Source organism: Perca fluviatilis, chromosome 1 (assembly GCF_010015445.1).
Source record: "Perca fluviatilis chromosome 1, GENO_Pfluv_1.0, whole genome shotgun sequence".
Classification (NCBI taxonomy): Eukaryota; Metazoa; Chordata; class Actinopteri; order Perciformes; family Percidae; genus Perca; species Perca fluviatilis.
Genome location: NC_053112.1, coordinates 17,190,539 through 17,208,933, shown reverse-complemented (window position 1 = coordinate 17,208,933; position 18,395 = coordinate 17,190,539). Strand labels below are relative to the sequence as shown.

The window sequence follows — 18,395 nt, the reverse complement described above, 5'->3', positions numbered from 1 at the left end:
CTCTCTTTCTCTCTCTATCCCTCTCTCTCTTTTTCTTTCACTCTCTCCCTCCTTCTCCCTCCCTGTCTCTACCTCCCCCTCTCTTCCTTTCTCTCTCTATCACTCTCTTTCCCTCTCTCTCTCTGTCTGTTTCTTTCCCTTTGCCTCTCTCCCTCTCTATCCTCTCTCTCTCTCTATCCCTCTCTCTCTCCTCTTTCTCTCTCTTTGTCTCTCCCTCTCTCTCCTTCTCTCTCTTTGTCTTTCCTCTCTCTCTCTCCCCCCCCTCTCTCTCTCCCTGTCCCTCTCTCTCCATTTCCTTCTCTCTCCATCCCTCCTCCCTCCCTCTCTCCCTCCCTCCCTCCCCCTCTCTCTCTATCTTTCTTTCCCGCTCTCTCTCTCCTTTCCGCTCTATCCCTCTCTTTCTCTCTTGTTTCTTCTATGCAATGGGTATGGCTGATAATAAGTCTTTTTAGTCAATTTATTGAAACTTCCACTTTTGACAGTTTTACAGTTTAGCTTACCGCTTTTCTACAAATGTATTTAAAGAAATTATTTTATTATTATAATTATTTTATATTTTATTAGTGGTGTTCTTCAACTTTTCAATGAAATTCATATTTATTGAACCAATTTCCACTTTTTCAACTATTCTTCAGCTTCAGCTAAAGACCTCACAATGTTCTACATATTTTGTCATTTTTCAACTTTTATAGCCAACAATTCAGTTTAGCGTCAACTTTGAACTTTTTAACGATTTCCACTTTTTCAACTATTCTCACTACTTCAACTTCTTCTTACGGATTTGAGCAATTCATCCAGTTTAGCTTTAGCAATTCAGCTATTCAGCATTCCCACGCATTTTCTATTTTCATTTTCTAGTTACCTCTATATAGTTCAGATATATAGATATAGTTGTATCACAAAATTTGGTGAAGCTCATTCAAAATGCATTTTATGTTACCAAATTGAAAAACTGCAAACGGATATTTACAGATATGAACATAGTTTTGCTTTAACAAATGAGCCAGTCTGTAGGATTCAGTGAAACCAAAGGTGTGTCAGAGTTTTAAGATGGTTTAAGATACCTCAGCCAGTTTCACCGAAACTGTCTGACCAGTTTTGACATTCTCTACATCTTTCACTGGTAATGTGAGCTCAGATTAAAATCTAGTGTTGATGTACAGTACAGGCCACAAGTTTGGACACACCTTCTCATTCAAATGCATTTCCTTTTTATTTTCATGACTAGTTACATTGTAGATTCTCACTGAAAGCATCAAAACTATTAATGAAGACATATGGAATTATGTACTTAACAAAAAAGTGTGAAATAATTGAAAACATGTCTTATATTTTAGATTATTCAAAGTAGCCACCCTTTGCTTTTTTTATTAATAAGGGAAAAAATGTTACTAATTAACCCTGACAAAGCCCACCTGTTTTCCCAAAAAGGACAACTAGTCACACAACACTCAGCATGGCAACAACACCTGAGGAATCTATACTACTCAACCAAGCTGCAAAGAAGATCATCTACCTTCAAAATGAAATCCAAAAACTCTCCAAGAGGACAAGAAGCTCTCCTGTCCAACATTTGTGTAAATGTGTCAGCAGCTAATTTTCAACTGTAGTCCTTTGGTAAGATGTTTTAAAAAGCAGAGCAACAGGAAACGGTGAGACATTATACAGGTTAACATTTACAGACAGAAGTAAGTTAGTATTATTTTCATCACTTCCAATTCAGGCTGCTATCAATGTTAAGGCTTTTTCTGTAAAGAAATAGTAGTAGCAGCACCGGGGTAGCTGGTAGTAATTGCTGTGTGTATGTGTTTGTGTGTGTCTGTGTGTGTGTGTGTGTGTGTGTGTGTGTTCAGCTTTTTTTCTGGATCCAAACCTCTTCCTTAAACTCCTGCCAGCAACACTGTCATTCTTTGCAGGTGTGGTTTACACAGTAAAAACACTTCATTAGAAATAAACACTGTGTGTGTGTGTGTGTGTGTGTGTGTGTGTGTGTGTATGTTTGTGTGCATTTATCGTGTGTCTGTGTCATTTCCGCCACATTTTTGTCCAGCCCAGCTACTAATAGTAGTAGTAGTAGCCTTTATTGTCACATAGTCACAAGTACCAGCGAAATTAGCCATCAACCTGATCATACATATACAGACATACAATATTACAATGGGGTAGACAGGACAGGAACATTTTAGAGTTTGAATAGAGTTTCTTGGAAATTCTGAATAATCAAATACCATCTCCTCCTATCATGGAGACTCTTTACTGTAGGCTGTGTTGTCCTCACTTTTCAGGACATGTCAAACAGCAGATGTACTGTTAGCCAGTCTTATTCAGATATGCAACAATTTTGTAATAGGTGGAATGCTGTTTTACAGCATTCCACCTATTGTTATTCGATTTTATTTATTATTCCCTCTTCTGTACGTTTTTTGGCTCTGCGTAACTTCTGCATACTTTAACCTATTTAAACCATTCAACTTTTCAAATGTTCAGTTCTTTCAGCTAATGATGGGACTTCTTCAACTTTTTTTCTACTATTTATACTTTTTTTAATTTTAAGCTTTTTAACACTTTTTTTTAACATTAAAGTGAATGAGAGCAGCCTTCTACTCCTTTAAATCTTCTTCCGCTCCCAAAATGTTCAGCTCCTTCATACTTTCACCTACAGACGCCAAAAAAACTTTAAAATGTTCACAACATATTCAGCTATCAGGCTATGGCTCCCCCTCTCTATCTCTCTTTTTCATTTGCTTCTCTCTGCTCTCTATCTGTCTCTCTCTCTTTCTCTCTCTATCCCTCTCTCTCTTTTTCTTTCACTCTCTCCCTCCTTCTCCCTCCCTGTCTCTACCTCCCCCTCTCTTCCTTTCTCTCTCTATCACTCTCTTTCCCTCTCTCTCTCTGTCTGTTTCTTTCCCTTTGCCTCTCTCCCTCTCTATCCTCTCTCTCTCTCTATCCCTCTCTCTCTCCTCTTTCTCTCTCTTTGTCTCTCCCTCTCTCTCTCCTTCTCTCTCTTTGTCTTTCCCTCTCTCTCTCATCCCCCCCTCTCTCTCTCTCCCTGTCCCTCTCTCTCTCCATTTCCTTCTCTCTCCATCCCTCCTCCCTCCCTCTCTCCCTCCCTCCCTCCCCCTCTCTCTCTATCTTTCTTTCCCGCTCTCTCTCTCCTTTCCTCTCTATCCCTCTCTTTCTCTCTTGTTTGTTCTATGCAATGGGTATGGCTGATAATAAGTCTTTTTAGTCAATTTATTGAAACTTCCACTTTTGACAGTTTTACAGTTTAGCTTACCGCTTTTCTACAAATGTATTTAAAGAAATTATTTTATTATTATAATTATTTTATATTTTATTAGTGGTGTTCTTCAACTTTTCAATGAAATTCATATTTATTGAACCAATTTCCACTTTTTCAACTATTCTTCAGCTTCAGCTAAAGACCTCACAATGTTCTACATATTTTGTCATTTTTCAACTTTTATAGCCAACAATTCAGTTTAGCGTCAACTTTGAACTTTTTAACGATTTCCACTTTTTCAACTATTCTCACTACTTCAACTTCTTTACGCATTTGAGCAATTCATCCAGTTGTTTAGCAATTCAGCTATTCAGCATTCCACGCATTCTATTTTCTATTATTTTCTAGTTACCTCTATATAGTTCAGATATATAGATATAGTTGTATCACAAAATTTGGTGAAGCTCATTCAAAATGCATTTTATGTTACCAAATTGAAAAACTGCAAACGGATATTTACAGATATGAACATAGTTTTGCTTTAACAAATGAGCCAGTCTGTAGGATTCAGTGAAACCAAAGGTGTGTCAGAGTTTTAAGATGGTTTAAGATACCTCAGCCAGTTTCAACGAAACTGTCTGACCAGATTTTGACATTCTCTACATCTTTCACTGGTAATGTGAGCTCAGATTAAAATCTAGTGTTGATGTACAGTACAGGCCACAAGTTTGGACACACCTTCTCATTCAAATGCATTTCCTTTTTATTTTCATGACTAGTTACATTGTAGATTCTCACTGAAAGCATCAAAACTATTAATGAAGACATATGGAATTATGTACTTAACAAAAAAGTGTGAAATAATTGAAAACATGTCTTATATTTTAGATTATTCAAAGTAGCCACCCTTTGCTTTTTTTATTAATAAGGGAAAAAATGTTACTAATTAACCCTGACAAAGCCCACCTGTTTTCCCAAAAAGGACAACTAGTCACACAACACTCAGCATGGCAACAACACCTGAGGAATCTATACTACTCAACCAAGCTGCAAAGAAGATCATCTACCTTCAAAATGAAATCAAAAACTCTCCCAGAGAGGACAAGAAGCTCTCCTGTCCAACATTTGTGTAAATGTGTCAGCAGCTAATTTTCAACTGTAGTCCTTTGGTAAGATGTTTTAAAAAGCAGAGCAACAGGAAACGTTGAGACATTATACAGGTTAACATTTACAGACAGAAGTAAGTTATTATTATTTTCATCACTTCCAATTCAGGGCGCTATCAATGTTAAGGCTTTTTCTGTAAAGAAATAGTATAGTAGCAGCACGGAGTAGCTGGTAGTAATTGCTGTGTGTATGTGTTTGTGTGTGTCTGTGTGTGTGTGTGTGTGTGTGTGTGTTCAGCTTTTTTTTCTGGATCCAAACCTCTTCCTTAAACTCCTGCCAGCAACACTGTCATTCTTTGCAGGTGTGGTTTACACAGATAAAAACACTTCATTAGAAATAAACGTGTGTGTGTGTGTGTGTGTGTGTGTGTGTGTGTGTGTATGTTTGTGTGCATTTGTACGTGTGTCTGTGTCATTCCGCCACATTTTTGTCCAGCCCAGCTACTAATAGTAGTAGTAGTAGCCTTTATTGTCACATAGTCACAAGTACCAGCGAAATTAGCCATCAACCTGATCATACATATACAGACATACAATATTACAATGGGGTAGACAGGACAGGAACATTTTAGAGTTTGAATAGAGTTTCTTGGAAATTCTGAATAATCAAATACCATCTCCTCCTATCATGGAGACTCTTTACTGTAGGCTGTGTTGTCCTCACTTTTCAGGACATGTCAAACAGCAGATGTACTGTTAGCCAGTCTTATTCAGATATGCAACAATTTTTGTAATAGGTGGAATGCTGTTTTACAGCATTCCACCTATTATGTCGATTTTATTTATTATTCCCTCTTCTGTACGTTTTTTGGCTCTCGGTAACTTCTGCATACTTTAACCTATTTAAACCATTCAACTTTTCAAATGTTCAGTTCTTTCAGCTAATGATGGGACTTCTTCAACTTTTTTTCTACTATTTATACTTTTTTTAATTTTAAGCTTTTTAACACTTTTTTTTAACATTAAAGTGAATGAGAGCAGCCTTCTACTCCTTTAAATCTTCTTCCGCTCCCAAAATGTTCAGCTCCTTCATACTTTCACCTACAGACGCCAAAAAAACTTTAAAATGTTCACAACATATTCAGCTATCAGGCTATGGCTCCCCCTCTCTATCTCTCTTTTTCCATCTGCCTCTCTCTACCTCTCTATCTGTCTCTCTCTCTTTCTCTCTCTATCCCTCTCTCTCTTTTTCTTTCACTCTCTCCCTCCTTCTCCCTCCCTGTCTCTACCTCCCCCTCTCTTCCTTTCTCTCTCTATCACTCTCTTTCCCTCTCTCTCTCTGTCTGTTTCTTTCCCCTTTGCCTCTCTCCCTCTCTATCCTCTCTCTCTTCTCTCTCTTTCTCTTTCTCTCTCTTTGTCTCTCCCTCTCTCTCTCCTTCTCTCTCTTTGTCTTTCCCTCTCTCTCTCTCATCCCCCCTCTCTCTCTCTCCCTGTCCCTCTCTCTCTCCATTTCCTTCTCTCTCCATCCCTCCTCCCTCCCTCTCTCCCTCCCTCCCTCCCCCTCTCTCTCTATCTTTCTTTCCCGCTCTCTCTCTCCTTTCCTCTCTATCCCTCTCTTTCTCTTGTTTGTTCTATGCAATGGGTATGGCTGATAATAAGTCTTTTTAGTCAATTTATTGAAACTTCCACTTTTGACAGTTTTACAGTTTAGCTTACCGCTTTTCTACAAATGTATTTAAAGAAATTATTTTATTATTATAATTATTTTATATTTTATTAGTGGTGTTCTTCAACTTTTCAATGAAATTCATATTTATTGAACCAATTTCCACTTTTTCAACTATTCTTTAGCTTCAGCTAAAGACCTCACAATGTTCTACATATTTTGTCATTTTTCAACTTTTATAGCCAACAATTCAGTTTAGCGTCAACTTTGAACTTTTTAACGATTTCCACTTTTTCAACTATTCTCACTACTTCAACTTCTTCTTACGGATTTGAGCAATTCATCCAGTTTAGCAATTCAGCTATTCAGCATTCCCACGCATTTTCTATTTTCATTTTCTAGTTACCTCTATATAGTTCAGATATATAGATATAGTTGTATCACAAAATTTGGTGAAGCTCATTCAAAATGCATTTTATGTTACCAAATTGAAAAACTGCAAACGGATATTTACAGATATGAACATAGTTTTGCTTTAACAAATGAGCCAGTCTGTAGGATTCAGTGAAACCAAAGGTGTGTCAGAGTTTTAAGATGGTTTAAGATACCTCAGCCAGTTTCACCGAAACTGTCTGACCAGTTTTGACATTCTCTACATCTTTCACTGGTAATGTGAGCTCAGATTAAAATCTAGTGTTGATGTACAGTACAGGCCACAAGTTTGGCCACCCTTCTCATTCAAATGCATTTCCTTTTTATTTTCATGACTAGTTACATTGTAGATTCTCACTGAAAGCATCAAAACTATTAATGAAGACATATGGAATTATGTACTTAACAAAAAAGTGTGAAATAATTGAAAACATGTCTTATATTTTAGATTATTCAAAGTAGCCACCCTTTGCTTTTTTTATTAATAAGGGAAAAAATGTTACTAATTAACCCTGACAAAGCCCACCTGTTTTCCCAAAAAGGACAACTAGTCACACAACACTCAGCATGGCAACAACACCTGAGGAATCTATACTACTCAACCAAGCTGCAAAGAAGATCATCTACCTTCAAAATGAAATCCAAAAACTCTCCAAGAGGACAAGAAGCTCTCCTGTCCAACATTTGTGTAAATGTGTCAGCAGCTAATTTTCAACTGTAGTCCTTTGGTAAGATGTTTTAAAAAGCAGAGCAACAGGAAACGGTGAGACATTATACAGGTTAACATTTACAGACAGAAGTAAGTTAGTATTATTTTCATCACTTCCAATTCAGGCTGCTATCAATGTTAAGGCTTTTTCTGTAAAGAAATAGTAGTAGCAGCACACGGAGTAGCTGGTAGTAATTGCTGTGTGTATGTGTTTGTGTGTGTCTGTGTGTGTGTGTGTGTGTGTGTGTGTTCAGCTTTTTTTTCTGGATCCAAACCTCTTCCTTAAACTCCTGCCAGCAACACTGTCATTCTTTGCAGGTGTGGTTTACACAGATAAAAACACTTCATTAGAAATACGCGTTTTTGTGTGTGTGTGTGTGTGTGTGTGTGTGTGTATGTTTGTGGGTTGGCGTGTGTCTGTGTCATTCCGCCACATTTTTGTCCAGCCCAGCTACTAATAGTAGTAGTAGTAGCCTTTATTGTCACATAGTCACAAGTACCAGCGAAATTAGCCATCAACCTGATCATACATATACAGACATACAATATTACAATGGGGTAGACAGGACAGGAACATTTTAGAGTTTGAATAGAGTTTCTTGGAAATTCTGAATAATCAAATACCATCTCCTCCTATCATGGAGACTCTTTACTGTAGGCTGTGTTGTCCTCACTTTTCAGGACATGTCAAACAGCAGATGTACTGTTAGCCAGTCTTATTCAGATATGCAACAATTTTGTAATAGGTGGAATGCTGTTTTACAGCATTCCACCTATTGTTATTCAATTTTATTAATTATTCCCTCTTCTGTACGTTTTTTGGCTCTGTGTAACTTCTGCATACTTTAACCTATTTAAACCATTCAACTTTTCAAATGTTCAGTTCTTTCAGCTAATGATGGGACTTCTTCAACTTTTTTTCTACTATTTATACTTTTTTTAATTTTAAGCTTTTTAACACTTTTTTTTAACATTAAAGTGAATGAGAGCAGCCTTCTACTCCTTTAAATCTTCTTCCGCTCCCAAAATGTTCAGCTCCTTCATACTTTCACCTACAGACGCCAAAAAAACTTTAAAATGTTCACAACATATTCAGCTATCAGGCTATGGCTCCCCCTCTCTATCTCTCTTTTTCCATCTGCCTCTCTCTACCTCTCTATCTGTCTCTCTCTCTTTCTCTCTCTATCCCTCTCTCTCTTTTTCTTTCACTCTCTCCCTCCTTCTCCCTCCCTGTCTCTACCTCCCCCTCTCTTCCTTTCTCTCTCTATCACTCTCTTTCCCTCTCTCTCTCTGTCTGTTTCTTTCCCTTTGCCTCTCTCCCTCTCTATCCTCTCTCTCTCTCTATCCTCTCTCTCTCCTCTTTCTCTCTCTTTGTCTCTCCCTCTCTCTCTCCTTCTCTCTCTTTGTCTTTCCCTCTCTCTCTCATCCCCCCCTCTCTCTCTCTCCCTGTCCCTCTCTCTCTCCATTTCCTTCTCTCTCCATCCCTCCTCCCTCCCTCTCTCCCTCCCTCCCTCCCCCTCTCTCTCTATCTTTCTTTCCCCCGCTCTCTCTCCTTTCCTCTCTATCCCTCTCTTTCTCTCTTGTTTGTTCTATGCAATGGGTATGGCTGATAATAAGTCTTTTGTTAATAATTTATTGAAACTTCCACTTTTGACAGTTTTACAGTTTAGCTTACCGCTTTTCTACAAATGTATTTAAAGAAATTATTTTATTATTATAATTATTTTATATTTTATTAGTGGTGTTCTTCAACTTTTCAATGAAATTCATATTTATTGAACCACTTTCCACCTTTTTCAACTATTCTTCAGCTTCAGCTAAAGACCTCACAATGTTCTACATATTTTGTCATTTTTCACTTTTATAGCCAACAATTCAGTTTGCGTCAACTTTGAACTTTTTAACGATTTCCACTTTTTCAACTATTCTCACTACTTCAACTTCTTCTTCTGCAGTTTGAGCAATTCATCCAGTTTAGCTTTAGCAATTCAGCTATTCAGCATTCCCACGCATTTTCTATTTTCATTTTCTAGTTACCTCTATATAGTTCAGATATATAGATATAGTTGTATCACAAAATTTGGTGAAGCTCATTCAAAATGCATTTTATGTTACCAAATTGAAAAACTGCAAACGGATATTTACAGATATGAACATAGTTTTGCTTTAACAAATGAGCCAGTCTGTAGGATTCAGTGAAACCAAAGGTGTGTCAGAGTTTTAAGATGGTTTAAGATACCTCAGCCAGTTTCACCGAAACTGTCTGACCAGTTTCACCGAAACTGTCTGACCAGTTTTGACATTCTCTACATCTTTCACTGGTAATGTGAGCTCAGATTAAAATCTAGTGTTGATGTACAGTACAGGCCACAAGTTTGGACACACCTTCTCATTCAAATGCATTTCCTTTTTATTTTCATGACTAGTTACATTGTAGATTCTCACTGAAAGCATCAAAACTATTAATGAAGACATATGGAATTATGTACTTAACAAAAAGTGTGAAATAATTGAAAACATGTCTTATATTTTAGATTATTCAAAGTAGCCACCCTTTTCCTTTTTATTAATAAGGGAAAAAATGTTACTAATTAACCCTGACAAAGCCCACCTGTTTTCCCAAAAAGGACAACTAGTCACACAACACTCAGCATGGCAACAACACCTGAGGAATCTATACTACTCAACCAAGCTGCAAAGAAGATCATCTACCTTCAAAATGAAATCCAAAAACTCTCCAAGAGGACAAGAAGCTCTCCTGTCCAACATTTGTGTAAATGTGTCAGCAGCTAATTTTCAACTGTAGTCCTTTGGTAAGATGTTTTAAAAAGCAGAGCAACAGGAAACGGTGAGACATTATACAGGTTAACATTTACAGACAGAAGTAAGTTAGTATTATTTTCATCACTTCCAATTCAGGCTGCTATCAATGTTAAGGCTTTTTCTGTAAAGAAATAGTAGTAGCAGCACACGGAGTAGCTGGTAGTAATTGCTGTGTGTATGTGTTTGTGTGTGTCTGTGTGTGTGTGTGTGTGTGTGTGTGTGTTCAGCTTTTTTTTCTGGATCCAAACCTCTTCCTTAAACTCCTGCCAGCAACACTGTCATTCTTTGCAGGTGTGGTTTACACAGATAAAAACACTTCATTAGAAATAAACGTGTGTGTGTGTGTGTGTGTGTGTGTGTGTGTGTGTGTATGTTTGTGTGCATTTGTACGTGTGTCTGTGTCATTCCGCCACATTTTTGTCCAGCCCAGCTACTAATAGTAGTAGTAGTAGCCTTTATTGTCACATAGTCACAAGTACCAGCGAAATTAGCCATCAACCTGATCATACATATACAGACATACAATATTACAATGGGGTAGACAGGACAGGAACATTTTAGAGTTTGAATAGAGTTTCTTGGAAATTCTGAATAATCAAATACCATCTCCTCCTATCATGGAGACTCTTTACTGTAGGCTGTGTTGTCCTCACTTTTCAGGACATGTCAAACAGCAGATGTACTGTTAGCCAGTCTTATTCAGATATGCAACAATTTTGTAATAGGTGGAATGCTGTTTTACAGCATTCCACCTATTGTATCCGATTTTATTTATTTCCCTCTTCTGTACGTTTTTTGGCTCTGCGTAACTTCTGCATACTTTAACCTATTTAAACCATTCAACTTTTCAAATGTTCAGTTCTTTCAGCTAATGATGGGACTTCTTCAACTTTTTTTCTACTATTTATACTTTTTTTAATTTTAAGCTTTTTAACACTTTTTTTTAACATTAAAGTGAATGAGAGCAGCCTTCTACTCCTTTAAATCTTCTTCCGCTCCCAAAATGTTCAGCTCCTTCATACTTTCACCTACAGACGCCAAAAAAACTTTAAAATGTTCACAACATATTCAGCTATCAGGCTATGGCTCCCCCTCTCTATCTCTCTTTTTCCATCTGCCTCTCTCTACCTCTCTATCTGTCTCTCTCTCTTTCTCTCTCTATCCCTCTCTCTCTTTTTCTTTCACTCTCTCCCTCCTTCTCCCTCCCTGTCTCTACCTCCCCCTCTCTTCCTTTCTCTCTCTATCACTCTCTTTCTCCCTCTCTCTCTGTCTGTTTCTTTCCCTTTGCCTCTCCTCTCTATCCTCTCTCTCTCTCTCTATCCTCTCTCTCTCCTCTTTCTCTCTCTTTGTCTCTCCCTCTCTCTCTCCTTCTCTCTCTTTGTCTTTCCCTCTCTCTCTCATCCCCCCCTCTCTCTCTCTCCCTGTCCCTCTCTCTCTCCATTTCCTTCTCTCTCCATCCCTCCTCCCTCCCTCTCTCCCTCCCTCCCTCCCCCTCTCTCTCTATCTTTCTTTCCCGCTCTCTCTCTCCTTTCCTCTCTATCCCTCTCTTTCTCTCTTGTTTGTTCTATGCAATGGGTATGGCTGATAATAAGTCTTTTTAGTCAATTTATTGAAACTTCCACTTTTGACAGTTTTACAGTTTAGCTTACCGCTTTTCTACAAATGTATTTAAAGAAATTATTTTATTATTATAATTATTTTATATTTTATTAGTGGTGTTCTTCAACTTTTCAATGAAATTCATATTTATTGAACCAATTTCCACTTTTTCAACTATTCTTCAGCTTCAGCTAAAGACCTCACAATGTTCTACATATTTTGTCATTTTTCAACTTTTATAGCCAACAATTCAGTTTAGCGTCACCTTTGAACTTTTTAACGATTTCCACTTTTTCAACTATTCTCACTACTTCAACTTCTTCTTACGGATTTGAGCAATTCATCCAGTTTAGCTTTAGCAATTCAGCTATTCAGCATTCCCACGCATTTTCTATTTTCATTTTCTAGTTACCTCTATATAGTTCAGATATATAGATATAGTTGTATCACAAAATTTGGTGAAGCTCATTCAAAATGCATTTTATGTTACCAAATTGAAAAACTGCAAACGGATATTTACAGATATGAACATAGTTTTGCTTTAACAAATGAGCCAGTCTGTAGGATTCAGTGAAACCAAAGGTGTGTCAGAGTTTTAAGATGGTTTAAGATACCTCAGCCAGTTTCACCGAAACTGTCTGACCAGTTTCACCGAAACTGTCTGACCAGTTTTGACATTCTCTACATCTTTCACTGGTAATGTGAGCTCAGATTAAAATCTAGTGTTGATGTACAGTACAGGCCACAAGTTTGGACACACCTTCTCATTCAAATGCATTTCCTTTTTATTTTCATGACTAGTTACATTGTAGATTCTCACTGAAAGCATCAAAACTATTAATGAAGACATATGGAATTATGTACTTAACAAAAAAGTGTGAAATAATTGAAAACATGTCTTATATTTTAGATTATTCAAAGTAGCCACCCTTTGCTTTTTTTATTAATAAGGGAAAAAATGTTACTAATTAACCCTGACAAAGCCCACCTGTTTTCCCAAAAAGGACAACTAGTCACACAACACTCAGCATGGCAACAACACCTGAGGAATCTATACTACTCAACCAAGCTGCAAAGAAGATCATCTACCTTCAAAATGAAATCCAAAAACTCTCCAAGAGGACAAGAAGCTCTCCTGTCCAACATGGATGTAGCTGCCGGGCAATCCAAGCGGCTGGCATCTCTCACAGCAGCCCTGCAGGACACAGTCCATTGGGATCCCTCCACAGTCGTTGTGTTCCATAGTACAGATCTGTGGTCATCCAAAGTAAACAGCTAGTACAAGCAAGGCATCACCACCTAGCCTAAACATCTCGAACCGCTTTGCACTACTGGCTACTGATGATCCTCCGACTCTGGCTCCTCCACCGGCCTCGACTCACCAGCTGGCCGACAACGCCCCACCTCAGGCTCCCCTCCATGTTTCCCCTGCCCGGCAGGCTCTGGACCCCGTCCAAGCGGATGGGCCAATGGCAGGTGACCATCTGGCTCTGGCTCCCACCGTAGCTCACGACCAGAGGGATGCCTTTATTGACCTCCAATGAAAAAGGCGAGGGGTTTCCTCCGTTCACCGGCAGCTCATAAGGGATGCTGTCAGAAGATCCAGTGGCCTCCCTCGTCCTGAGTCTGCTGCTGGACACCCTCCAACAAGGCCCCACTACACCACTACAACTCTCTGTTTGGTCCACCCACGGTGCTGTCAACACCCAGTCTCCATCCCCTCATCCACTTTTCTCCCCTACTATGTTGATCATCGGTGATTCCATTATCAGGAGTGTACGTTTCTTTAATGCAGCTACACACTGGCTCCCAGGTGCCATGGTCATTGTCATCTGGGAAAAACTCCAGGATCTATTACCTGCACTCCCGACTTCCATAAAAAGGATAATTTTTCATGTGGGATCCAACGATACAGTCTGCCAACAGTCGGAGCTGACCCAAACAGATTTTAACCAACTTGTTAAGCTTCTAAAACATTGTGGCAAATCTGTTTTCATGTGGGGCACACAATGTTGGTTTTGTTGACAATTGTAATCTTTTTTGGGATCAATATTCTCTCTTTATGAGAGACGGCATTCATCCTAACAGGCTGGGCTCACAGGTGCTATCCGCTAACGTCCAGTGTGCTATGCAGTCCTCACCACGCAATTTTCTATTTACACAACACACACACATCCTGGAATCCCTTTCTCCCTCTCTGGCATTAGCTCAGGACACCTTTTGCAGCACTAGCCTCCCCTACTGTCCTCCCTTGCCATCAACACCACCACCGGTCCATCTCCCCATTCAGACTGCTGTCACAGAAAGGGCCTCCTGTCCTCAACTAATAGGGTTAATAAAAACAATCTGCTTTACATAAAATGCACTACTGTCCCATTACCAGTGGTTATGTGTAAGCTGGCCCTCCTAAATGTGAGGTTCCTCTCAAAAAATTGAGCCCCTGCAGTGCGTTTAACGTAGACTCACGAAACTTGGTACACATATGTAACATGTCAAGATGTACAAAAACCTTCATTAGAGCAATACCATAAACCCAACAGGAAGTCCGCCATTTTGATTTCAAAGTTCGAAATTAGTGCGATTTTGGCCATTTCCACATGTCGTACTTTAACGAACTCCTCCTAGAGATTTCATCCGATCAACTTCAAACTCGGTCTGTGCCATCTTAAGACGTTAAAGATGAAAAGTTGTTAAAAGAAAAACTTTTCGTCATAGGGTGTGGCCGTGGCGGGGCGGCCATTTTGTGCTTTTCGCCGCCGAAACAGGAAGTGGGTGTAACTCGAGTGTACATTGTCCAACTGGCTCCCCTAGTGGCAACAGGAAGTAGGCCTAAAAGTCAAGGTGCTATACTTTAACGAACTCCTCCTAGAGATTTCATCCGATGGACTTCAAACTTGGTCTGTACCATCCCAACACCTTAACGATGAAAATTTATTAAAAGAAAAACTTTTCGTCAGACGGTGTGGCCGTGGCGTGGCGGCCATTTTGAGTGTTTAGCGATGAACAAAGAAATTGTTGTAACTTGAGTGTACGTTGTCGTATCTGCCCGAAATTTCTCACGATTAACAAGGGTCCAGGCCTGAGGACACCTACAGGCCAAAATTGACTTTTGGTCATAGCGCCCCCCACTGGCAACAGGAAATGCGCCTTATGTGACAAACATCATCCGATTTGCATGAAACTCAGAATGTGTGGTCTACGTGTGATACTGAGCCACCCCCTATAATATGGCCACGCCCACTTACTAAGGTCACGCCCCTTTTATAACATTTGAACTGTTTAAGGTAGAATATTGTGTGAGGTGTCATTGAACTCAGCAAAGACTGCCTGCCTTATTCATTGGTAATGTTTTGGCCCGCCCCCTATGCTTAAGCCACGCCCCTTTTCACACCTAATGAACCGTATGACTTAGAGTCTTGTGTGAGGTATCGTTGAACTCGGCGGGGAGTTCCCTTTTCATTGTTGACGCCGTCTGAGCGCAGCACGAATGCATGGTCGCAAGGAGCGGCGTCCGCCGTTAACCCCGACGTGCGCCAAGGCGCGAGGGCCTGTCCATCGCTGCCCGCAGCTTTAATTAATATTATAATCAAAAATGTTGCCACACAAATTGTATTTCAAGTTGGAAACTTGCACATCTTTCCTGTTCAAAATGGTCATAGAAAGTAGGTCAGTTTCATATTCTGTCTATCAGGGCCACTTAGCACTTAGCACAGTTTGTGGGTTTACTTAGTATTGGAACTCTTATTTTCATACATGTTACATACACAGCTGATGTGTTTTTGCCTTTAAGACGTGGGCAGGAGTAATTGATGTCATCTGCACCCAACTTAAACAATACATGTTGTCCAAGATAAACACTTAAGTTCTTCATACCACAAGCTTTTGGCAGATTATTTGTTTTGTAAAAGAAATGTTTCATAGCAAGATAGTCATTGCTCAGCACAGTTTAAGTATCTGCTTTACAGCTTTAAAGTAAAGTCATAATTTTGGCACGAAAACGCAACTGTACCATCACATAGACAGACCCAAGCTCCTGCTTGAGAAATTATACCAGTTTACAGCACCAATGATATTTTCAATTACCTTTATCAGATTGGTGGGTACTGATTCAATCAGTCCATAAATAGCACCTGTAATCATTAAAGAACACAATCAAAACTTTAAATACATGAATGTAATTAAAACCGAAAGAAATGAGTGATAAGAATTTAGATAAAACATGAATTAAAACAATATCAAAAGTATTGGGAGAGGAAAGGACATGGCACTCAGATTAGGAGTGACTCGACTGAACAGGTTGGTTACTGTATGATTATAATCAATCAAGTTTGATTAATTTATTGCCTGCATCGTGCAAAAAAACCTTGTTATGACTGACAATGATCACATGTACAGTACAAGCCAAAAGTTTGGACACACCTTCTCATTCAATGTGTTTCTGTATTTTCATGACTATTTACATTGTAGATTCTCACTGAAGGCATCAAAACTATGAATGAACACATATGGAATTATGTAGTTAACAAAAAAGTGTGAAATAACTGAAAACATGTCTTATATTTTAGATTATTCAAAGTAGCCACCCTTTGCTTTTTTATTAATAAGGGAAAAAATTCCACTAATTAACGCTGACAAAGCACACCTGTGAAGTGAAAACCATTTCAGGTGACTACCTCATGAAGCTCATTGAGAGAACACCAAGGGTTTGCTGAGTTATCAAAAAAGGGTGGCTGTGGTGGTGTGGAGGGATTGTGGGGAGGATGTGGTGGCTCAGGTGAGCAGGTAGGGAGGGACTGATTGCCACAGCTCCAGCGAGTTGTCTAATCATGCTCTCCCTTTAAAGCAGTAGTGAGCCGGAGCAAGCGGGGGATGGCCGACTGCAGTGAGAGAGGAGACGTGGACAGAGTGTGGTGGGCTGGACAGCGCAAGTTTTGCCCTTGCGACCGAGAGCATTGGGCCAAGTGGGAGCGAGGGAGCTCCAGACGGATTGTGGGACAATTCGTTGCTGATGCGATCATCAAATAAAGAGCTGTGGCAAATATTCCTCCCCGTGTGTTTGTGGTTCTCTGTGAACAGAGGTCTACAGCAGTGGAACTGCTACAGTGGCTACTTTGAAGAATCTAAAATATAAGTACATAATCCATATGTGTTCATTCATAGTTTTGATGCCTTCAGTGAGAATCTACAATGTAAATAGTCATGAAAATAAAGAAACACATTAAATGAGAAGGTGTGTCCAAACTTTTGGCCTGTACTGTATGTGTTAACTCTTCTCTGTTTTGCTCATTAACTAACAGACACCGGTCGTCCCTATTGTTATTGTGTAAATTCAGATTTGGTCCCTGGAAGCCCACCTATCACCTTCACCTAAACATAACAGAGGGAGTTCTCTGTGGGTAAATATATACAGTACAGGCCAAAAGTTTGGACACACCTTTTCATTCAATGTGTTTCTTTATTTTTTTTAAAATGGGCTATGTCAAATTATTCCAAGGGGTCCTGGTATATTCTCTATGTTGTAATGGGTCCTTGGTTGAAAAAAGATTCAGAACCTCTGTCCTAGAGAGCATGAGCAGAGTATTGTGATCTTCAGCTGGAGGGTTAAAAAACAATGCAGTGGTTACTCACCACTTCATTTACCATAAAGCAGTTTAGTACTATTTCAAATAAAACATGAGAGGATACAGTTTGTGCTGGGATTCATAAATGCAGTGTAGTTTGGAGGTACTTATGACTTATACCCACCAGACCAGCAAGAAAGTGGAAGCTGGGGTGGCCAATACCACACAATTTGGCAGTGGTGGTAAGTAATCAGATCTTTTTCTTAACCCTTGTGTTGTCCTTCGGGTCCCAGTGACCCGAAGGACAACACAAGGATTATGTACTTCCATTTACTTTGTTGAGAATTGCTCTCTAAACAAGGGTTAATACAGCACCTTAGTTCTTGTTTGTACAGCATTTTGGTCAGCTTAAACTGTGTTTAAATGTGTTCTAGAAATAACCTTTACTTACTTACTTTAAAAGAAACCGGTTTTAGAGAGCAATTCTCAACAAAGTAAACGGAAGCACATAATCCTTATGTTGTCCTTCGGGTCACTGGGACCCAAAGGACAACACAAGGGTTAAGTAGAAGTAGCAATGCCACAATGTAAAATACTTTGTTACAAGTAAAGGTTCTGCATTTTAAATCTCACTCAAGTAAAAAAAAAAAGTATTAGCATAAAAAATGTGTAAAGTACCAAAGTACTCATTGTGTAGAATGGCTCATTTAGGAATAATATATTCTATCACTGGATTATAATTAAAGATGCATTAATGTGTACATCACTTCAACGTTGCAGCTAGTAAAGGTGGAGCTAATTTCTGCTACTTTTTATACTGCAGAGTATCTTAATCTATAACGATATCATAATTTATTAGTTGATTTATATTTTGTATTATAATGAATCTGGAAAGTAACTAGATGTAAAATAAATGTAGTAGAGTAAAAGTATCAAGTAGCATACCCAAGTAAAATAAAAATACCTCAAAATTGTACTTAAGTACATTACTTCGGTAAATGTATTTAGTCACATTCAAACATTGTATTTTGATTTGGATCTGAGACCAAGGCCAGACGCAGAAAAACTAGAAAAATAGGACTTACACACAATAAATAACTACACTAATAAAAGCAGGAGGCCACATTTCTTGAAGTAATTTACATACAAAGAAAAAAATATTTTTTTTACAATACATTTTCTTGCAAAAGGTTTCTTCTGTACTTATTGCGTTTAATATCTGCATTTGATATATCAAGTAGTAACGGACTTATCCCAAAATGAGCACCCAAGCTTT

General features: G+C 38.8%; 1 protein-coding gene across 1 annotated transcript in view; it reads right to left on the bottom strand.

Moving 5' to 3' along the window:
- LOC120556305 (deleted in malignant brain tumors 1 protein-like) overlaps positions 1–18,395 on the bottom strand; it is a 58,666-nt gene that overhangs the window by 24,396 nt on the left and 15,875 nt on the right. The gene's annotated exons all lie outside the window — the stretch shown is intronic.